This window comes from Protopterus annectens, chromosome 10.part0 (genome assembly GCF_019279795.1).
Source record: "Protopterus annectens isolate FY-2018-M chromosome 10.part0, PAN1.0, whole genome shotgun sequence".
Taxonomy (NCBI): domain Eukaryota; kingdom Metazoa; phylum Chordata; order Ceratodontiformes; family Protopteridae; genus Protopterus; species Protopterus annectens.
In genome coordinates, this window is record NC_056744.1 from 1,634,823,244 (window position 1) to 1,634,842,755 (window position 19,512).

The window sequence follows — 19,512 nt, forward strand, 5'->3', positions numbered from 1 at the left end:
TAGATAAGTCAAAGGGCAGTGCAGAGAACTGATAGTGCATGTAGCCTGCTTTGAAGCGTACGTATCTTCTGCAAGATTCCCCGATTGGGATGTGCACGTAGGCTTCCTTTAAATACAGTGTTGCCAACCAGGCATCCTTGCCTAGCATAGGAAGCAACTGGTGAAGAGTTAGCATCTTGAATTTTGGAATCACCAAAAAGGTGTTTAAGATAGAAAGGTCCAGGACAGGACACCATGAATTGTCTTTTCTGGGTACCAGTAAAAGTCTTGGGTAGAAACTTTGTCCCTTTTCCTCTTCTGGTACAGTTTGAATAGCCTTTGTGCTAAAGAGAGAGAGTACTTGCTTTTGAGCCTCTGCCCACTGATTTGGGGGTAGATCTGGCAAACCATTTGGGGTTGGTAATGTGTGGAAGTGAAATCTGTATCCTTGAGAAACTATACTTAAGATCCATTTGTCCTGGGTAATGAGTTCCCAGTTTTTGGCCTGCAGAACAATCTTTCCCCCTAAAGGATCAGTCAGTTGACAAGTGCTTGAAAGATTTAAAGTTAAGTCATTGAGACAGCTTTCCATAGGGGGGAGTCTTACTACTCCCTGGTTTGGAAGTGGGAGCCCCCCACTGCTTAGTCCTATGCGTACCCTGGGACTGAAGCCTGGGTGTTCTGCTGGTTCTGGGTTTGGACTGAGAAAGCCTGGAAGAGGCAGGAAAGGACCAGTTCTTAAAGAGCCAATGCCTACTAAATCTTGGAGGCTGTACTTGTAGGAAATCTTTAACAGTCTGCATAGATTTAGCTTTTTCCTCCATCTTTTTAAGAACTTCTTCTGCTTTGTTGCCAAACAGGCGGTTCTGATTTAAGGGAGCATCCAGCAATTTAGCTTTAACATGATCTGGCAAAGATTGCTCCTTAAGCCAAGCATGCCTTCTAAGTGCAGACCCAGTGACAGCGGCTCTGCAAGATGCCTCTAGTGAATCAAAACCACATTGCAAAGTATGTTTTCCAACCTGTTCAAAAGAATGCATTAAATCTTGTAACTCCTTATTTTCAGCACAGTCAGGAATCAACATAATTTTCTGTTTAAGCAATCCAATAATATGTTGCTCATACTTTAACATATGAAACTGACAGTTTAAGGCCCTAATGGCCAAAGTTGCAGTAGTGTATACCTTCTTACCCCATCTGTCCAGCGCCCTGGAGTCTCTATCAGAAGGGGTAGGATTTTTGGCAGTGGTAGCCTTAATGCCCTTTGGTCCCTGTGAAATGGTCTCAGGATCCACAGTAGGATTTTTAAAAAGGAACTTGTGAGAGTCAGGAACCCTGTAACATCTATCAGGTTTTCTGGGAGCAGGAGGTAAAGAGTCAGGGGCCAAACTAGATTCCGAAAAGGCATCATCAACAGTGTCTAGTACAGGAGGGATAGCTAAAGGCCTGTGTTGAGGCAGGAGTAAGAAATCCCTAAGCCTCTTTTTAGAATCAGAATAATCCTGGCTTTCCCAGTGAAAATGCTCCCTAAGATTATGCAAGGTTTCACCAAAAGAGAAATCCTCTGGAGGGGAAGCAAAGGGAATAGAGTCCTCTGCATCAGAATCCTCATAGGTAGATAAGGGTAAATCCTAGTCATCAGAGGAAACAGAAATTTCAGAATCCTGGTCAGAAGAATCATAAGCAAGTTCAGTCCCAGGTCTCTTAAAAGGGGAAGGTTGGCTTCCCCTGATTAAAGTAATACGGTCTTTAGCCATTGTTATCATTTGTTTTTTAGGCACAGAGGCCTGACCAAGTGGTCTGGGCATTGGTTTTCTTAGGCATGGTTTGAGTTTTAGGCCTTGAAGAAGATGGCGTCAGTTTAATATGCAAGTCAGTAGGCCTGAATACACCCTCAGAACCTGGTGCCTGCACAGCGGCTCTGGACCCATCCAAAGTAGAGACATCCACAGGTTCCACAGTTGAAGCATCTCGCGGCATACCGGACTCCGAATGGGTCTCAGTAGGCGCCTGTGAATCTGAAGTAGTGGGTATCAGGGGCTGCAAAAGCACCTCACTGAGTACCGGCAAACTGGCGACTGGCTTAGGAGAAGCGTCGTCAGCAGCTTTGGACCTAGGCGGCCTGTCTCTGTCTTTATCTTTGCATTTTTTCGGAATGTTGGTAGTTGGATGGCTTACCGAAGACATATCTGGATAAGTGAACCGAGTACCAAAATATTTAGAAGCGTAAATATAACGACGACGGATTGTTCGTTGCTTAAATAAGGCACAAAACTGACAGTGAGATACGTCGTGGTCAGGGTCTAGACAAGGAATACAGTACAAATGAAAATCTTTATGAGGTATTTGCTTTCCACAAGAAATACAATTATTGACTTTTACTGACATCGGTTTAGAGCAAGAAAAAGTTTCCCCAACGGTGTACTTAGCTTTAGTTGAAGACTTCGGTTCTGAAACTCGAAAACGAAAATTTCAGGAGTCGGACGACCGGTACTTGCGAACTACTTCTGCTTCGGGCACCGGACGGCAAGGAAGACTGATGTAATGGCGTTGGCTGCATGCTTTATACCCCTGACTACCTGACATTATGGAAGATGAGATAGCAACCGACACAGGACCCAAGACTTTGATAATCAGGCCGACTGAGGGCTACTGCAAGCACATAACCCAAATGTGTGATGACTGCAACAGTGAAACACAAGCAACATCTTCTAGTTCTAGACATTGTGTCTGTTACTGCACTGCAATTGGAAGATAACATATTTTTATGCCCCTACTATAAAAGTAATTTATTTTCAACTGTTTTTCTGAAGTTTTGCAAATTAACCTTCTATGTACCAGTTTTCATTGTTAAAGTATATACATTTCCACAGTTACAGTAGTGTATAAAAATATCTCTTCAGCACACGTCTATACAATATGACATGCAGTTCTAATATATTTGTAATACAAGCATATGATTCATGTTGACATTCACGAATGACATGATTATTTACAAAATTCCAGATAGCTGGGCTGGCAGTATCTCCTTTCATGACCCCCCCCCCCCCCATGATGACTCAAGCTAGTTTTGTAAGTGACACTTGAGAAACATTGCTTAAGAGGGGTGAGTCTATCTGGGAATACCTTACCCCATTCCCTGTCTTGAGATTCCACCTGCCTTGGCATTGTTGACCCAAGTACAGTGCTGCACTGCCTTATCATATGCCTGCAATCCTAGGCTTCAACACAGTAATTTGGGATTTTCCTGGCTGGCTCCCTTGTAGCCATAGATCCCCCTCGGACTCCTCCTGTCTTCTACTGCAAATACTCAGCACAAGGCCCTCCCTGTCATGGTAAGGTTTCATCATGTTAACATGGTACAGTTTGTGCCCCTGCCTCCTGCCTAGCAGTTCTACCATGTAGTTAACATCACTGACCTTCCTTAGCACTTTGAAGGGTCCCCCTGGCTGCCTGCAGCTTGTTGTATCTGACAGGAATGAGAACCATAACCTGCTGCCCTTCAGCATACTCTCTAGCTCAAGCATTCCTGCCATACCAGACCTTTTTCTGTTGTTGGGCTTCTGCCAGGTTCTCCTGGGCCAAGCCCATGAGTTCTCTGAGCCTTGTCCTGAGGTTTAGGACATATTCCACAACAGACTCCCTGTGGGATTCACACTTATCCTCCCACTCATCAAAAATCAAATCTAGAGGTCCCCTCACCCTATGCCCATACAACAACTCAAAGGGTGAAAAAACAGTGGATTCCTGGGGCACCTGTCTATAAGCAAAAGACAGGTGAGGCAAATAGTTGTCCCACTCCCTCTTAAGCTGGTCTGCAAATGCCTGTAGCATGGTCTTGAGTGTAGAGTTTAACCTTTCCACCAGACCATTAGTCTGGGGATGGTAGGGGTGGTCTTTAGGTGCTTCACCCCACAGTGCTTCCACAAACAAGCCAGTAGGTCTGACATGAAATTGACACCTCTGTCAGTCAGTAGTCCTTTTGGGAAACCCTGATGAAAATCTCTAACAAAAAATTTGCCACCTTTTCTACCTCAATGGAGGACAGCGCCACTGCTTCAGGGTATCGGGTAGCATAATCTACTACCACTAGGGTATCCTTTTTCCCTGTGGAACGTGGGATACTCAGAGGCCCCACAATATACACAGCTACCCTCTGAAATGGCTACTCAATCACAGGCAAAGGCATCAAAAGTGCCTTGACCTTATCTCCTGCCTTGCCTACCTTCTGGCACTGCTCACAGGTCCTGCAGTACCCTGTTACGTCTCTGGAAATCCTAGGCCAATAAAAGTTCTGCATAATATGTCTCTTTGTACGTTTTATGTCCATATGAACTGCAAAGGGAATATTATGGGCTATGGCTAGAAGTGCCAGACAGTAGGCTCTGGGCACCACCAACTGCTGTATTCTCTCACCCTCTAGCCCTCCCTCAGGGGTCCAGTCTCTGTACAGTAACCCTTTGTCCCAGTATACAGCTTCCCATTTTCCTTGAGAGGTGCCTCACTGACTACCTCCCTCAGGCCTTGTAATGTAGGGTCTGAGAGCTGAGCCTGTCTCAACTCTCTCTCTTGGTAACCCTTCCCAGCTTCCCTTCCACAGGAAGTCTGGTACTTTCTGATAGCGGTGGCTCACTGTCAGCCTGGGTACTAGTACTCACCTCTGCCCTTGCAGTCACTTTGTCCAAAGGAACATCAGTACCCACAAGCAGCTGTGGCTCACCTTCAGTCACACTGCTACAGAGTAGCTCTCTCTCTGAAGTAACCAGCTCACCAGTCCTGGCTTCAAGTCTGCGGTCTGTCTGGGTCTCCCACAGGTTACCAGACCCATATGTTTGTCTCCAAGCCTGACTGCATATCACTGCATGCACACAAGGTACTGCATTATCAAAATCATTCCCTATCAGGACATCTGCAGGGATATTGTCAAACACAGCTACTTGCTAGCTTCCTGTTCCACCCTCCCAGTCGAGGTGAACCCTAGCCAAAGGTATTTGGAATGGGGTCCCTCCTAAAGCTCTGAATGGTGTAGACTACCCAAGCAAGTAGTGCTCCTTTTTAATGAGTGCAGGCTTCACAATGGTTAGGTCAGAGGCTATGTCTCTCTTAGCAGTGGGCTCTTTTCCATCTACCATGATAGGATATAACCTCTTGTGGTACTTTGGTATCCTTGTTGTCTCCAGACAACTTACTGCTGGCATTCTGTCCTTCCCAATTACTGGCTCTCCCACCTTTTGTTCCCCACCTTGCCTCCATGGACATCTATATGCTACATGGCCCCACTGGTTGCATTTAAGTCATTTAACCCTTAGTCCTGGATGTGTGCCAGGATAGCGGCTTGCCCTGCTACTGGCAGACTCTGTTGGGATGGTTTAGGCTGCCCACCATGGGTTCCCTTAGAACCATGAGCAGCACTGTGTATCCCTTTCCTGTACAGTGATGCCCTGCTTGTTAGGTATATGTCTCCCTTCTTCCCCAACTCATCTGTGGTCCTGCATTCCCTATCTGCTAACCAGATTCTCATGTCCTCAGGCAAAGTGTTAAGGGCTTGTTCCCTCACCAAAAGGTCTGCCAGCCCTTCAAAAGTGGTGACCTGATACCACTCACCCACCTATGAAAATAAGTGCTTAGTTCAGCAATATATTTACATATGCTCACAATACTTTTTCCTATAAGGTGTTAACTTAAAACATTCTAATAAACAATTTTTAACTGTATTATAATTGAAGCGATCAGTATCAGATAACTTAGAAATAGCAGTTACAGCTTTACCATGGAGTAAGGTTGTCAGGAACCAGAGCCCTTGGTCAGCATTATACTGTTTACATACCCTTTCAAACATATAACTATCAAAATGATCACCCTCTGTAAATTGTGGAAGAAGTTTACTGACCTTTGTTGCTTCCGGGGTTTGGTTACTCCCTTCCCCATTACCTCCATGACCCTGGTGAAGAGTCAGCATCTCATTTTCATGTCGTCTCTGCCTCTCAATCTCCTCAGCTTCCAGATGTTGCAGTTTCTCATTTTCCTCAGCCTCCACACATCTCAGCTTCTCATTCTCTTCAGCCTCCAGGCGTCTTAGTCTCCCTGCTGATTCTATTTCCAAATATTTGGCCTCCAGTTCAAGTCTCTTTAGCTCCAGACAGATTTTTAAGTCCTCTGTGGAAAGGTTGAACTGTCCATCTTCTAAGAGCTGCACCTCCCAAGGCCAGTCTGATTGTCCTCCAGATTGAATCTCCACTTTTTGCTGACTAGGTTGGATGCAGAGAAAGTATTTGGTAGAGTATGGCGGAAATTAAAAATGAGAACATATGACGGATGAAGGACAAAAATAAGGCTGACGGGAGTTCTTTCTGACAATCTCAGTTTGAACAGAAGGATCAGGCAAGGATGTTCCTTTTCCCTTCTTTGATTTTGTTTACTGGAACATTTAACTAAAAAGAGAAGGGACTTGAACATTCAGATATACAATTGGTGTGGTAACCAAGAAAACCACTAGCTAACTAATTTTTGTTTGCAGACTCACCTTCTATTTGGCAAATCCTGAATCTGAAATTAGGCTATTGTGGGATATTTAAAGACACTTTCAAACATTTTAGGGTATTACATAAGTCAAGGTGAAACAAAGGCTATATAATAGTAAATCCTTTGCCGATATATGAATTAGTTCAACAATGGGAACAAGAAAAGATGAAGTATTTAGTCATATGGATTAAAAAAAATACTTTGTTATGGCAGCTGATGATATTTGTAAAAGACCAAGTGGAAAATAATTAGAAAAATAAGAGATTTTGAAGTAATGGTCATCAACATGGAAAGTAAGATAGAGGCAGTGAAAATGCTTTTAGTTAATTTGGTCATATACATAGGTCAGACATACCTTTATAAACCAGTAGAAATGTGGTGGATGATAATTAATAGAGAACGGATGGAATTTATAAGAGAAAGGAAGAAGGCAAGAGGAAAACGGGATAAGCGGATTCTTCCTATTGAACAAAGTGGTTTAGGACTACCTGATATAAAGGAATACTTTAAAGCTACACAATTAAGACTTTTACTTGTAGCACAAGAAGGTGGCTATGGATCAAAGTGGAAAAAGATGCTGATTGCAAGAAGGAAGAAATATAAGGAATGCAGAGAGAATAATGTTTTGGAAGCAAGTCCTTAAGGAGAACAGAAATAACTATACATATTTTTATGGATATATAAATCATCAGACAACATTATGAAGACTAAATTATCGAGGGAGTGGAGAAATGAGATTTTTCCAGTAGGAGTATATACAACTAAAGGTACAGAAAACAGGCAAGAGATGGCAGGAAGTAAATGGAGGAAACTAAACAAGGAGCCATGCTACTGGGAGCAAATAAGCTGTAATGTAAAAGTGACAGAGGGGAAAGAATCCAACCAGGTGTTTGAGAAAACATAGACAAGGAGAGTGGAACATTGGGCAAAAGACTAGCTCTAGTAGTTTTTAATGAAATCAAGAACTACAGATGCTCTTAAGAAAGGAATAATTAGTATGGCATACAAAAATGTTACACAATAGCTATAAAAATGATCAGATAAGATTAAAAAAGACTGAGGGGAAAATCAGAATGCCAAATTACAAATGGGCAATGGAATCAAATTTGTCCGGCCACTAAGTATGCTATGAAGTCCAGAAGATATAAGATATTTGCATGTAAACATTTACACAGGCACTTTTGTAGTCCAAGTAGCCTTTAGAGAATTTTATTAATAAGCAGCAGAAAGAAAAAAAAAAACTTTAATAAACCTTAGCACATCGGTCACAGCAGACCTTCAGAGGATTTTTCCTCAAGTGAAGAGTAGATGTTGGAGATATGAATGGAATGAGCCAGGATGCTGCGAGCACATTTTCTTGGAATGTGTTGAATGATTTGAGTTAAAGGACTCCCTACAGAATGTCCTGACACAGCTTTTGGGAGAGCATATTATATTAATGAAGGAGTTGATATTGAGTTGGTGTCTAGGTTTAGAATTGTCAAGACACAGTAAGACCTTAAGCTTAATGTTATTAGCAGCCAAAAATGCAATTACACAAAAGTGAAAATCAAACATTAAACCAGCTGTAAATGAAGTATTGAAAACAGTAAAGGAAATAAAAGATGAAGAGTTTGGATCATTAAAAGATGAAAGAAGCAAATTTCATAAGAATAAATGTTGTATTTGGAGACAATATTACAAAATAATTCACAGATAGATAACTAAAATAAATAGGTTGGTTGGAAATGAAAACTGTATGATCATCTAATTCACAATAATAAAATAATGGAATATTGATGGAAACTGTATAGCGTATGTATAAAATATTGGAGAGTGTTATTGTGATCTTGTTTCATTGTTATTAATGTATCATATCATACATTAAAGATTTTATCAATAAAGCTGTTTATGAAACTAAAAAAATATTGCTACATTATCAAAGGATAACCACACAAAAATACTCTGTCCCTTGGATGATCATTTCTGATCCCACAGACTATTCTTACCCTTCTAAGTTATTAATTTAATTTAACCAATTCACAGTCTTGTATTCTATGCTTAAGATCAGGGATGTATGCATTTATACTCTCTTTAACGTCATGACTGCTAGTAAAGAATAAATGTATTCCATATGGTAAGTTCAACTTAGTCTTGCCAGGAATTTACTTTTTAAATTTGCAATTTTGTCTATATCTTACTATTTAAAAATAAGTGTGTTAAAACCTTCATGGATGGCTTCCTTGTTTGCAATATGAAGAAGTGTGGTAGATGACATCCTTTCTGGCTTGCCTCCATGTTAGATAAAGTGACCTACACTTCAAAACTGTGAAACCAGAGCAGCTCCTTCCTATGGCAGAGGAGGACACCAGATGAGAGATCAGGTGGGAGTGTAGTGGGAGGTTGGGAAATCAGCAGCATTGTCAGCAGGCATAGGGATATGAAAGTTAATAAATTAAAAAACAAAACAAAACATTGAAGCCAGTGCTTCCCATTTTCAGAGAGATTCACATGCAGTTTCAGGTATGTCTAATGTTGTAAGGTTGTCATCCCAAACCAAAAACTGCAGGAATTAAGTTAAATTTTGTTGGCAGTTCAGATGAGTAGAAGACACAATAAATACTTGCAAGAGAAAAATTCAGAATGACCGTGAGGTGAATTTTTTTTATGCTTTAACCTCAGAAGGAACAGGCCTGTGTTGGGCCAACACACAAAAGTTCACAGTTTCAGTGAACCTGAAAAGCATGACACAATGTTGAGTCGACAAAAAAGGTTTGTTTGCATTACAGTCCAGAACAGTTGAAAAGATGCATACACAGAACCCTAGGCACAAGGCTCACACCACAGTTCAGTAGCTGTTTTAAAGGTATAGTGGTGTTCACATGCTCTGTATGGGACTATAGTAAAGGAGTACAACTACATAACTGTAGACTGCAAATATTGTACCAACTGTAAATAATGATAACTTACACTTCATCATACTTAAAATCATATCTGTACTAGCATTTTATATGATTAACATGAAACTGTTTACAACCCTGTAAGAGCTATGATCAAAACAGGCAAAAGGGAGCCTTTCATTCACATTTCCTTTCAGAAATGGCCCCCCATCTTCCTCCACAGTATCTATATTAACATCTTAATCCAAACACGTACAGAACATGTAAGTAGCCCTATACCTTTAAGGGAAAACGACCTGTCTTGCAGCCAAGTGGCAACCTGATGAGCTAATGATTCAAACTAACCACCTCTTACATGCTTCCCTGCATCGACTTGTATTTGGTATCCCAGAAATGGCATTCATTCCTAACTCTATCCTGTCTCCCATGTACTTCACAGAAATGGTATTCATTCCTAACTCTATCCTGTCTCCCATGTACTTCACAGAAATGGTATTCATTCCTAACTCTATCCTGTCTCCCATGTACTTCACAGAAATGGTATTCATTCCTAACTCCATCCTGTCTCCCATGTACTTCACAGAAATGGTATTCATTTCTAACTCTATCCTGTCTCCCATGTACTTCACAGAAATGGCATTCATTCCTAACTCTATCCTGTCTCCCATGTACTTCACAGAAATGGCATTCATTCCTAACTCTATCCTGTCTCCCATGTACTTCACAGAAATGGCATTAATTCCTAACTCTATCCTGTCTCCCATGTACTTCACAGAAATGGCATTCATTCCTAACTCTATCCTGTCTCCCATGTACTTCACAGAAATGGCATTCATTCCTAACTCTATCCTGTCTCCCATGTACTTCACAGAAATGGCATTCATTCCTAACTCTATCCTGTCTCCCATGTACTTCACAGAAATGGCATTCATTCCTAACTCTATCCTGTCTCCCATGTACTTCACAGAAATGGTATTCATTCCTAACTCTATCCTGTCTCCCATGTACTTCACAGAAATGGTATTTGGTCCTAAGTTTATCCTGCCTTTGACATACTTCCCAGAAATGGTATTCAGTCTGAACTTCATCCTAGCCAGTTATCCCAGCTGATGATTACCAAGTGCATTGTCTTTTTTTTTTTATTTCACATGGCTTATGACCTCAGTATTGATTATGTATCTCTGTCATAAAAGGACAAACCATGAGAGTCCTTCTAAAATTCTAAAACCTAAGATTCTGAGGAAGTTCTATGGTGAATATATTAAAGAATGAAAGCGCTTAATCTTAGAAGGACTCTTGTGGTTTGTCCTTTGGAATTTATTTTGTTTCATTTCTGTTTTGTTCTATGCTGTTTTTGTTTGGATTACATTTCTTGCTTTCTGACTGACCTGCTGGCTTGCTTGTTTGATGAATATTAGTTTTGTTCACTGCAAGATCAACTGCAAGCTTTACTTTGTTTACTGTCATAAAAGTGAGGAGGGGAGATTGCATCATTACTCTGGTAAAAGACTGTGTTAAGGGAGACAGTTCCCTTTCTGCATATAAACGATACAGTTTACCATAATTGTGCCTGGCCTGCGGGACAGTCTCTGAGCCCAACCTGGTGGAGATGCTGCACATCCGCAGGTCAGATGGCACTGCAGTGTCACTTGCTCAGGGGATCTCAGCCTTATCAGTGACATTGACAGAACATGCTGGGGAGACGGGTATGTCTCCCAGAGATCGCCACTGTTCTGGAATAGGCTTCCAATTCATGTGGAGCAGTGCTCCTCAGTGACATCACTCAGGAGCAGCCTGGACAAGTGGATGGGTGACCACAAATTCACCTGGGGTGGCATCCATGTCCCTCATGAATAGGGGTAGTCAGTGCTGATCTGTAAAGAACTTCCATTTAACCAAGTACAATTGGGGCAACCCAAGATTAATATAGCTAGGCTTGTGAGGGCTCTGGGGCCTCTAGCCTAGTGACCTCCTATGAACCAATGAAGGTAACACAGGTAGAGTGCAAAGTTTAGCATGGCAAACAAATGCCATCTTTTATTTGGGATTGTTATTAAAACAAAGGAAGTAGAAGACAAAGTACTCTAAGGAATGTTGTCTTCTTCAGTATGCTCATTATACTGCTAATGTGAATGTCAGCGAAAACTGTAGCTAATCATTTTTTGATAGTGTCAATGTCATCTATAACCAAGCAGAGAATTTTAGTATATACTAGATTAATTAATTAAATCTTCACTTTATAAACAATAAAGTCCATAAATTTCACATTAATTTTGCTGGAAATTAATTTTATTTCCCTTAGGATGATTACACACACACACACGCGCGCGCGTGTGTGTGTGTGTGTGTGTGTAAACTACATGGGCTATGTAGCTATAACTATACAGCTTATCCTCTTGTCATGGACATAAAGGAAGGCAAAAAAGTCAGAAAACTGGCACTTGGCACATTTAACCTAAAACAGTTGATAGAACAAAGAAACAACATATAGAGGTCACTGCCTAAAGAAAACAGGTATGCATGTGCTTTACAGTTCTTTAATCACTTAGATATGAAGAGAATTTTTAATATGGACAAAATCTAAAAATAAGCCAAAACTTGGCTAGTTCTGTAAACTTAACAACAAGAGGAAAAAACGCTGAGAGAAGAAGGGAGCCACTTTTGAGATTTTAAGTATTTTTTCTCTGTTTATTTGCTAAGTTTTTCTGCATAGCTGCCTAGCTTGAGCATTTTCTGGCTTGTTAAACTTGATTTCTGTATTAGTAGCTGTATTTAGAGCACAACCAAAAGCTGTTTGCTGAATTTCCTGTTTGCACTTAATTTTAAATCGTTTTTTTCTTAAAACTTGCATATTTTCTGTCCTTGACCTAGCACTCTTGTGTGGGGTCATTTACTGCACTGTTATAACTTGATATTACTTGTGAACGTGGGCTATCTCTGTTAACAAGAAAAACAAAAAAAAATCTTGCTTTTTCCCACTTTTCTGAGAGTTAAAAGTTCAGTTACAGGCTTGCTGTTCCTGAACTGTTTGAAAGTTTCTGTGAGGCCATTTTGCTTGGGCTGAAGGAGGGTCTCTGTGTTTATCAGTGGGAGTGACTAACATTGAGCAGCTTCCCTGCCCCGGAGAGGTGGTTACTGACTTGAAACTGTAGTTTTATTGGCCACTAGGGGTCATTTCCATAACTCCTTCATCTTCCTCTCTTAAAACCTAGTTGCCTCGTGGTTTGAGCATCTTTTCAGGCTTGTTGGCTGTTGGTGAAGCACCCTCCAAGAGGAAAAAACGCTGAGAGAAGAAGGAAGCCACTTTTGAGATTTTAAGTATTTTTCTCTGTTTATTTGCTAAGTTTTTCTGCATAGCTGCCTAGCTTGAGCATTTTCTGGCTTGTTAAACTTGATTTCTGTATTAGTAGCTGTATTTAGAGCACAACCAAAAGCTGTTTGCTGAATTTCCTGTTTGCACTTAATTTTAAATCGTTTTTTTCTTAAAACTTGCATATTTTCTGTCCTTGACCTAGCACTCTTGTGTGGGGTCATTTACTGCACTGTTATAACTTGATATTACTTGTGAACCTCTGCTATCTCTGTAAAAACAAAAACAAAAAAATCTTGCTTTTTCCCACTTTTCTGAGAGTTAAAAAGTTCAGTTACAGGCTTGCTGTTCCTGAACTGTTTGAAAGTTTCTGTGAGGCCATTTTGCTTGGGCTGAAGGAGGGTCTCTGTGTTTATCAGTGGGAGTGACTAACATTGAGCAGCTTCCCTGCCCCGGAGAGGTGGTTACTGACTTGAAACTGTAGTTTTATTGGCCACTAGGGGTCATTTCCATAACTCCTTCATCTTCCTCTCTTAAAACCTAGTTGCCTCGTGGTTTGAGCATCTTTTCAGGCTTGTTGGCTGTTGGTGAAGCACCCTCCAAGAGGAAAAACGCTGAGAGAAGAAGGAGCCACTTTTGAGATTTTAAGTATTTTTCTCTGTTTATTTGCTAAGTTTTCTGCATAGCTGCCTAGCTTGAGCATTTTCTGGCTTGTTAAACTTGATTTCTGTATTAGTAGCTGTATTTAGAGCACAACCAAAAGCTGTTTGCTGAATTTCCTGTCTGCACTTAATTTTAAATCGTTTTTTCTCAAAACTTGCGTATTTTCTGTCTTTGACCTAGCACTCTTATGTGGGGTCATTTACTGCACTATTATAACTTGATATTACTTGTGAACCTTTGCTATTTCTGAAAAAAACAAAACAAAAAAAAATCTTGCTTTTTTCCACTTTTCTGAGAGTTAAAAGTTCAGTTACAGGCTTGCTGTTCCTGAACTGTTTGAAAGTTTCTGTGAGGCCATTTTGCTTGGGCTGAAGGAGGGTCTCTGTGTTTATCAGTGGGAGTGACTAACATTGAGCAGCTTCCCTGCCCCGGAGAGGTGGTTACTGACTTGAAACTGTAGTTTTATTGGCCACTAGGGGTCATTTCCATAACTCCTTCATCTTCCTCTCTTAAAACCTAGTTGCCTCGTGGTTTGAGCGTCTTTTCAGGCTTGTTGGCTGTTGGTGAAGCACCCTCCAAGAGGAAAAACGCTGAGAGAAGAAGGAGCCACTTTTGAGATTTTAAGTATTTTTCTCTGTTTATTTGCTAAGTTTTTCTGCATAGCTGCCTAGCTTGAGCATTTTCTGGCTTGTTAAACTTGATTTCTGTATTAGTAGCTGTATTTAGAGCACAACCAAAAGCTGTTTGCTGAATTTCCTGTTTGCACTTAATTTTAAATCGTTTTTTCTTAAAACTTGCATATTTTCTGTCCTTGACCTAGCACTCTTGTGTGGGGTCATTTACTGCACTGTTATAACTTGATATTACTTGTGAACCTCTGCTATCTCTGTAAAAACAAAAACAAAAAAAAATCTTGCTTTTTCCCACTTTTCTGAGAGTTAAAAAGTTCAGTTACAGGCTTGCTGTTCCTGAACTGTTTGAAAGTTTCTGTGAGGCCATTTTGCTTGGGCTGAAGGAGGGTCTCTGTGTTTATCAGTGGGAGTGACTAACATTGAGCAGCTTCCCTGCCCCGGAGAGGTGGTTACTGACTTGAAACTGTAGTTTTATTGGCCACTAGGGGTCATTTCCATAACTCCTTCATCTTCCTCTCTTAAAACCTAGTTGCCTCGTGGTTTGAGCGTCTTTTCAGGCTTGTTGGCTGTTGGTGAAGCACCCTCCAAGAGGAAAAACGCTGAGAGAAGAAGGAGCCACTTTTGAGATTTTAAGTATTTTTCTCTGTTTATTTGCTAAGTTTTTCTGCATAGCTGCCTAGCTTGAGCATTTTCTGGCTTGTTAAACTTGATTTCTGTATTAGTAGCTGTATTTAGAGCACAACCAAAAGCTGTTTGCTGAATTTCCTGTTTGCACTTAATTTTAAATCGTTTTTCTTAAAACTTGCATATTTTCTGTCCTTGACCTAGCACTCTTGTGTGGGGTCATTTACTGCACTGTTATAACTTGATATTACTTGTGAACCTCTGCTATCTCTGTAAAAACAAAACAAAAAAAAAATCTTGCTTTTTCCCACTTTTCTGAGAGTTAAAAAGTTCAGTTACAGGCTTGCTGTTCCTGAACTGTTTGAAAGTTTCTGTGAGGCCATTTTTGCTTGGGCTGAAGGAGGGTCTCTGTGTTTATCAGTGGGAGTGACTAAGATTGAGCAGCTTCCCTGCCCCGGAGAGGTGGTTACTGACTTGAAACTGTAGTTTTATTGGCCACTAGGGGTCATTTCCATAACTCCTTCATCTTCCTCTCTTAAAACCTAGTTGCCTCGTGGTTTGAGCGTCTTTTCAGGCTTGTTGGCTGTTGGTGAAGCACCCTCCAAGAGGAAAAAACGCTGAGAGAAGAAGGGAGCCACTTTTGAGATTTTAAGTATTTTTTCTCTGTTTATTTGCTAAGTTTTTCTGCATAGCTGCCTAGCTTGAGCATTTTCTGGCTTGTTAAACTTGATTTCTGTATTAGTAGCTGTATTTAGAGCACAACCAAAAGCTGTTTGCTGAATTTCCTGTTTGCACTTAATTTTAAATCGTTTTTCTTAAAACTTGCATATTTTCTGTCCTTGACCTAGCACTCTTGTGTGGGGTCATTTACTGCACTGTTATAACTTGATATTACTTGTGAACCTCTGCTATCTCTGTAAAAACAAAACAAAAAAAAATCTTGCTTTTTCCCACTTTTCTGAGAGTTAAAAAGTTCAGTTACAGGCTTGCTGTTCCTGAACTGTTTGAAAGTTTCTGTGAGGCCATTTTTGCTTGGGCTGAAGGAGGGTCTCTGTGTTTATCAGTGGGAGTGACTAACATTGAGCAGCTTCCCTGCCCCCCGGAGAGGTGGTTACTGACTTGAAACTGTAGTTTTATTGGCCACTGGGGTCATTTCCATAACTCCTTCATTTGTCCTCGGAGGAGTGGTTTAGGGCAGTGACTTGTGGTTTGTTGGCCAATTTGGGTCATTTCCTGTCTTTTCCAGCCCCTGCTATAAAGCACGCTTTAGCGATTTAGCCGATTTAGCGGAGTTGCTACTGTTGCACACTAGGGCAGCGGGTTAAGCAGGTTTAAACTATTCGGGCTACCTAAAGTCCACTCTTCAAATTTTCCCTTAAAACTACCTTCCTCGAACTATACTACTGATCTAATCAGCGTATCCTATAATTAAAAAGATCATCTCTACTTGACTCCAAGTAGACTATTCTCTATCTGTTAAACGTAGCACTTGCTCCTACAGTACTTATTACCTTGATACGGCACTCTTGTCATAGATAGTACCCCAAAAAGGCAACCCCCATTTCTCGGTCACCCACGTCCCCGGAATCTTTTTAAAGTTTTTGTCTATTCCTTCTAGCATGTCGAGGGATCAGTTGCTAGTGTCCTCTCCTGCTCAGCTGGTGAACCTGGGAATATTGAGGCAATGTTACAATTGCCTCATGTACACAGACAACCCTCTCCTCCTCCCACAAAACACAAATACATGCGAGAGATGCAACTACACGGCCAAACTGGAGGCTGAGCTCTCTCAACATAGGACTGGCAAGACCAGTCAGGAGGAGAAGGTTACCACACACACTATAGACCCAGTCTCACATATTACCATTACAACCTCAAATCATACACATAAACACACAAAGACATACTCGGAGGCTCTGATCAAAAATCTACCAAAACAGCAGAGGCCACCAAAGCAGACACCCAAACAACCACCACCTCAGAACACAACACCTGCAACACATAGACCTCACAGTCAGAGTGTCAAACAGTCACAGCCCTTAAGGCCAAACACAATGCCAGACACACTAGTCATTGGTGACTCCATAGTCAGACACACTGACGTCCCGCTCACCAGACTGAGTAAGGAGAAGGTCACAGTAAGCTGCCTGTCGGGCGCTAGAATCCGCCACATAACGCAAGCACTCAGGTCTCTCAACAGCAGGTACAAATATGATTCAGTCATTGTCCACGCTGGTGTAAACGACCTGAGACGTACCTCCTTGGACTACATGAAAAGAGACATTGAGGAGCTCTCTGATTATGTAGCCCAGACAGGTATGACCCTGACCTTGAGCAGTATCCTACCTTCACCAAGAATGATGCCACAATACAGAGATAAGATGATCAGCTTTAACAATTGGCTTAAACACTGGTGTCATTCAAAGGGGATCCAGTGTCTGTCTGCCTGGGATGACATGCTGGACAAGCCACGCTGCTTCAAGGGACGGCTTGCACCTGTCACCCTGGGATTCCGGATATTGGCAAAGGCTCTTGCCACCCCCATAGTGCCTTTTTAGGCAAGGCTCAAATTCTAAACCTACCACCCTAGAACACAAAAAGGAAAAAACTAAGGGTAATGCTGCTCAATGCCAGAAGTCTAAATCTCAAAATGCACGCACTCGAGGCCCTTCTCAGTATGGAGAACATCGATGTCTGTGCTGTGACAGAAACCTGGTTCAAGGCTCCTGAGAGCACCCGCGCTATCAGGTTTTACCTCATATCATGCGTTCCGGCCCCAAAATCTGGACAATACCAAGAAAGGAGGGGTATCCATATTCATCAAGGACACCCACACCTCAAGACTGGTGGCAACGCACGATGCATCGGAGACCATCCAGGTGCAATTAACCATAGGCAAGACTGCTCTGCAAATTGTAGCATGTTACAGGCCACCCTCACAAACTCAGGAACCTCACATGGCCTTCCTGAAAACACTAGAGGGATAAATGTATCACCAAACACCATCATACTAGGTGACTTCAATTACCCTAATATAGACTGGGAACACTACTCAAGCCCAAACACCCTAGCCCAAAAGTTCCTGGAATTCATAAACTCAAATGCCATGGAACAACTAGTCACCATCCCCACAAGAGGAGATAACATACTTGATCTCATCATCACGAACATGGGAGCACAATGTTCAACACCGGAGGTGTACCCCTCACTGGTGAGATCAGACCACAAACTAATCTCGCTGGAGGTCCTCATCCCATCCCCACCTGAAATAAAAAAGACCACAGTAAAGAACTTCTCAAAAGCCGACTTCACACTTCTAAAGACTAGTGTGGTCTCCTTTAAGGCCCCGAGCGGCGGAAAACAGTACTCAAGCCGCTGAATCACTTACAAATGCCTTCTACCAGCACCTGCAGGACTGCATGGATAAGGCAATCCCAAGCAAAACAAAGACTCTTTGTACCAAAGGCAAGCATCCAGTCTGGTGGACCCCAGCCATAAACAAACTCTACAACAAAAGGAGGAAGCTACTACAAGATAGAGCAAAATCCTTAAAAGGTAAGACACCCTTGATCACTATAAGTAAAAAACTAAGAGCTCTCATAAAATCATCCAAAGCAAATTTCGAGAGAAAAATAGCTAAAGACTCAAAAGACAATCATAAGGCCTTCTTTAGCTATGTTAGAAACCTGGGAGGAAACTCCCAGATATGCTCAGAGCTAGTTCAAAATGATGTGAAGATTACTGATCCTACAGACATTGCCAACATACTGGCTGACAGGTTCAGTGCAAACTTCTCCCCTCCCCAAAAGGAGAGATATCTATACCAAACGATTGCAGCCCCAAACATCTCCAGCGCCCAAGTGAGAACTGCTCTCTCCAAAGCAAAAACACAGCATCCATGGGACCTGATGGTGTCCCCGGCTGTGTGCTCCATGAACTCAATGAGGAATTAAACCCACAGCTAGGACAGCTGTTTAATCAAAGTCTTACCTCTGGATACGCACCCAGGAGTGGCGCACTGCAACTGTGGTACCACTTCACAAAGGCGGTGCCTCCACCGACCCTGGAAATTACCGCCCATTAGCTTGACAAGCCTTATCTGCAAAGCCATGGAGAGGATCATAATGGACCTCATAAATAAAGACATAGGGAATTTGCAGACTTTGGATCCAACCCAGTTTGGCTTTGTCAAAGGCAGATCATGCCTTTTAAACTTGGTTGACTTTTGAAACAGTCACCAAAGCCATTGATGAGGGAAAGGCAGTCCATACAGCCTACCTCGATCTGGCTAAGGCCTTCGATACAATACCCCATTCGGGTATCATTGAAAAACTCATCAGCTTAAATGTCAACCCATACATCACAAGATGGGTTGCAAACTGGCTGAGTGACAGAACCCACAGGGTCAGAGCTGCTGGCGCCATGTCAGACTCAAAGCCTGTCACAAGTGGTGTCCCACAGGGCTCAGTCCTGGGCCCACTCTTGTTTGGCATCTACTTTTCCAGTACAAGCAAACACAGGAGGGTTATGGCTGACAAAGTTTGCAGATGACTGCAAACTGGGCCATAGTAGAAAACACATCTGACACAGATATCCTTCAGAAGGGTCTCACAGAAACGGATAACTGGTGCCAGAGCCACGGCCTAAAGTTAAATGCCAAAAATGCATAGTCATACCCTTCGGGAAAAACAAGGTTACCCCTAGCTACCAAATAGGTGGCAATCCACTGAGCACAGAAGAAGTTATCAGGGACCTGGGGACCCAGGTTGATAGTAGTCTGTCATTCGACACCCATGTAGCTAAAGTAGTTAGGAAGACCTTCTACATTGCCCACCTTATCATGAAGGGATTCTCATCTAGATCAAGGGAGGTCATAGTCTCCCTTTACTCATCACTCATCAGA

General features: G+C 41.9%; 1 protein-coding gene across 1 annotated transcript in view; it reads right to left on the reverse strand.

Annotated features, from left to right (window-relative positions):
• LOC122813820 (zinc-binding protein A33-like) overlaps positions 1–19,512 on the reverse strand; it is a 66,617-nt gene that overhangs the window by 14,603 nt on the left and 32,502 nt on the right. The gene's annotated exons all lie outside the window — the stretch shown is intronic.